The following is a 4789-nucleotide window of genomic DNA, read 5'->3' as shown; positions in this document are numbered from 1 at the left end:
CCTAATTGCCAATTTATTAAATTGCGGGAATAAATTAAAATTCCTAAGACTAAATTTCCAACACAGCCACATATGCTTCAATCTAAACCACATGTCTATCTCCATCACTCTCTTGCTGAATATAAACCACCTGTCAATATAAACCTCTCTCTTGCTGCATATAAACGTTGACAATGGGAAGCTAATTCATCTGGAATTTTTAGAGGAAGGGGAAAAAATACATAAATCGATTTAGAGACATATTTATTGAGATGATGTTTTGTTAAGAGGATCAGGGATTTCCAATATAAAGCTGGCAGATTAAAGTAAGTTTCTTCATTTTCTTATCATGATTCTGTATTAACTGATAATTTCGAGGTGATTTTCACTAGCTAAAGTGTATGTTATTACTTATCTTTTTTTTTTTTGTTTAGTATCATTAAATTACACGTTGATATGGCAGATTTCTAAGTATTTTATTTGCGTCTTGTTCCATGTCATAAACTCATAGATCATGTATTTTTAAGATGATGTTTCTTTTCCAATATCAGAGAACTTTTCCAATATCAGAGGACTTTTCCAATCATAAACTCAAAGAACTTTTCCAATATAGAGCTGGCAGTTAATGTTGGTTTCTTCATTTTCTTATCATGATTTTGTATTTATTGATAATTTCGATGTGATTTTCACTAGCAAAAGTGTATGTTATTAATTATCTTCTTCTTCTTTTTTGTTTTTTTATCATTAAATTACATGTTTATATGGCAGATTTCCAAGTACTTTATTTACGGCTTGTTTAGTGTCAGACTCATAGATCATGTAATTTTAAGATTGTATCTTTATATTTGTGGTTACTTGATGCCATTAGTTAATGACCGATGCTTAATTACTAGGCCAATGAGTATGTTATTACTTTTTTTTTTTTTTGCATAATTGAATTACACGTTGATATGGCAGATTTCCAAGTACTTTATTTGCGGCTTGTTCAGTGTCATAGACTCAGAGATCATGTATTTTTAAGATGATGTTTTTGTTATAACAGGATCAGGGCTTTTCCAATATAAAGCGGATGGTTTAAGGTTAGTTTCCTCATTTTCTTATCATGATTATATTTATTGAGAATTTCGATGTGATTTTCACTACCAAAAGTGTATGTTATTACTTTTTTTTTTTGTATCATTGAATTACATGTTTATATGGCAGATTTTCAAGTACTTTATTTACAACTTGTTTAGTGTCATATACTCATAGATCATGTATTTTTAAGATTGTATCTATATATGTGTGGTTGTTTGATGCCATTAGTTAATGACCGATGCTTAACTTTGTTGGGACATTATTGGTTAAGAAGGTTACATGTATTGCTTAATTATGAGCTTGTAAAATTATGGTTTTGTACTTTCTTTAACTTAATCTCTATTTTAAATTGAAATATTTAGATTCTCTTAGTTCGATTTGCTTATCTAAGTTCTATATTTGATAAAATAATTGTTTACTTCGTTGGACAAACTTTGATTTAAATATGTTGGATTGCTAAAAGATTTAAGTAAATAAAGGAGTCTAATCTTCAATGATTTGAGAGTTACTTGTATCTACACTAAATAATTTCTTATTTTAAGAATTTGGTTTGCAATTGCCTTTTTAAGAGCATTTTATTATTAAAGGGAAATTTGTTGCTAAAGTTCATTTTTAGCAACAACTCTTTCTATTGTTGCAAAAACTTGTTGCAAAAAATCAGTTTTCTTGTAGTGCTTGAGAATTTAAAATCTTCTACTTGTTAGGTAGTTGGGCGGAATTTGTGAAATCTTGAGTGGTTTTGGTTGCATTGTTTTCCTAGGGATCTAGTACTTCTCATTGAACACATATGTGGATGGGAGCTTTCAGGAAGTTCTTCAATTCCTCTTATATATTTTTACAAACATTTCATAGCTATGAATTGATTTAATACGAGTCTTTAAATGGGTATCTGTTTTATGTTAGTTATTCTTCGTTCTGTTTCCTATAGAATTACGTGGCTTTGATTCTCAATTTGAAAATATCGAGATACGTAGGAAGCTTGATAATAAGATATTATCAAGTCCAAGCTAGTTATAGGTGTAAAATTAGATAGGTTGGGAAAAATGCGTATTTCGATTTATTTGCACATTAGATTAGCAAGAGTATGTTTTAAGATTACTTCATTACTACAACGTAATAAATTCTGTAATAGAAATATCGATTTTTTATGCATTATTGTAAATGGAATTAGAGGTTAGACTATAGAATATTGACTATAGAGTAATGAAAAAGGTAATTAGTTATAGTTCGTAATGCCTAGGATCATGATGTTACAGTTATCTTGTCTCCCCGTCATACCTGATACCGTTTAGAGTAGGGCGTGACATCAACTACCCAAAAAGTATTGTTAGGATCAGATATACACTTCGTACCTCTAGACGGGTCCCAATAAGTTTTTTTTCTGTTTGTTTTTAAGTGGAAAACAAATTTGGTAATTTGATTAAATTATTAATTTCCGTGCTAATTTTATGTATTGCCAAGTTATATAAGAAAATGGTAATTTTGGACTTGTTCCAAATATGAGAACAAAGAGAAAAATAGCAATTATGGAATTGTTCCAAATATGAGAGAGAAATAAGCATATGTCAAATTGATTTATAGGTTAATTTAATTTGACTAATTGATTTTAGGATAATTATAATTTGATTATAATTAATAATGAATTAATTAAACAAATACCTTTATTTATCTTTAGATTATTTATATTAATTAACTAATTATATATATATATATATATATATATATATATATATATATATATATATATATTAATGCTTTCAGATTTTTATTACATAATGCGATTAGGAATCAAAATGGGAAAAATAATACTATGACCTTTAAATACCCCTTTGTGTATTTCCACCTATACATTTTAATACCTAACCGAATTGCTCTCAAATTAACTCTCTCTCCCCCTCCTTTGTAAATTTCAGCCTATACATTTCAATACCTAGCCGAATTACTCTCAAATACCCCATTTGTGTATTTTGGTTTGTACACTTCAATCCATAGCTCAATCCATAGCTTAATTGCTTTCAAATTAGCTCTCTCTCCCTTTCTCTTTCTAGGTACGTCTCTCTCCTCAACATCTTTTTTTTAGCTCTAAATACATATTTTGGTGAAATATCAGTATTTAGCCATAAAGCAACATCTTCATTTTAGCTCTAAATTTTCAGGTTTATATTGTAGTAGTAAATAATGGACACAAAAGGCGAGTTTCCTAATATGTATTTCGAACATTCATCCCGGAAAGACAAGCTTAATGGTTTATGCCAAAACCTTACAAGCAAATTGGCAGTAAGTATTAATTGTTTAATTTCTTAGTCATTCATACAGTTTGGTTTGTAACATAAAATTTAGATTTAATTTTTTAAATTGCAGACACTTGTCAATATCATGTTGCAGTTAACTGCCTCGAGGTTAGGTTGAACTCGAGCGGTGTAGATGTTCAACACTTGAGCATACAGGATTGCCTTGATCAGGTAAAAGATTGCAAATGCCTTTTAGACTGGCTGAAATCGAGTGGTGTCACGGTGGAGGATAAGTTCCCGTATTCTGGGATAAGGCAAGACATCACACCTAGGGGTGCAACCGAGCCGAACCGAGCCGAACCCTAGGTAGGCTCGGTATTGGCTCGTTAATATCTCAAGCCGAGCCCTCTCGAATCGAGCTTTGACGAGCTTTGACCGAGCCGAACTTTGACCGAATCTGACCGAGCTGAGCTTTTATCGAGCTTCTAAGGAGCTTTAACTAAATTCATCATACATGCATAGAATAAGTAGCGTAAAAAATAGAAAAGCCTTATAATATACTCCATATGAGTTTAAAATATTTATAAAGAAAAACAATCATGTTATTGTCGAGATTCCAAAACAGTATATGGTACTTGTGATCGAAAAACACAAGTTCGAAGAAAACTTTCAAACAATGAGATATATATTAAACTTTGTAATGTATTTTATTCTTTATCAAAACCTAATTGTCTCGCTAAAGATTCAAATGTCTAAGCTTTTTTGTGCTATTTTTTGTATGGGTTAAATCTTATTTGATTTGTGAATTGTGATGAAAACTAATAATACCTAATGAAATATATATTAAATATATATAATGAAATGTGTATTAATTGTTTGATTTCTTAGTCATTCATACAGTTTGGTTTGTAACATAAAATTTAGATTTAATTTTTTAAATTGCAGACACTTGTCAATATCATGCTACAGTTAACTGCCTCGAGGTTAGATTGTACTCGAGCGGTGTAGATGTTCAACACTTGAGCATACAGGATTGCTTTGATCAGGTAAAAGATTGCAAATGCGTTTTAGACTGGCTGAAATCGAGTGGTGTCACGGTGGAGGATAAGTTCCCGTATTCTAGGATAAGGCAAGACATCACACCTAGCGGTGCAACCGAGCCGAACCCTAGGTAGGCTCGGTATTGGCTCGTTAATATCTCGAGTTAAGCCCTCTCGAATCGAGCTCTGACGAGCTTTGACCGAGCTGAGCTTTGAATGAATCTCACCGAGCTTTGATCGAGCCGAGCTTTTATCGAGCTTCTAACGAGCTTTAACCAAATTCATCATACATGCCTAGAATAAGTAGCGTAAAAAATAGAAAAGCCTTATAACACACTCCATATGAGTTTAAAATATTTATAAAGAAAAACAAACATGTTATTGTCGAGATTCCAAAACAGTATATGGTACTTGTGATCGGAAAACACAAGTTCAAAGAAAAATTTCAAACAATGAGATATA

The 4789-nt window shown here is 31.1% G+C and overlaps 1 long non-coding RNA gene across 1 annotated transcript; it reads left to right on the top strand.

Moving 5' to 3' along the window:
• The first annotated feature begins 264 nt into the window (after positions 1-264).
• On the top strand, positions 265-3597 carry LOC136235316 (uncharacterized). The gene is made up of 4 exons (XR_010691764.1): positions 265-305; positions 1022-1058; positions 2970-3333; positions 3418-3597. It is a non-coding gene; the product is annotated as an uncharacterized lncRNA (long non-coding RNA).
• Positions 3598-4789: the final 1192 nt, after the last annotated feature.

Source organism: Euphorbia lathyris, chromosome 7 (genome assembly GCF_963576675.1).
Source record: "Euphorbia lathyris chromosome 7, ddEupLath1.1, whole genome shotgun sequence".
NCBI lineage: Eukaryota > Viridiplantae > Streptophyta > Magnoliopsida > Malpighiales > Euphorbiaceae > Euphorbia > Euphorbia lathyris.
This window is presented reverse-complemented; position numbering and strand designations above follow the sequence as displayed.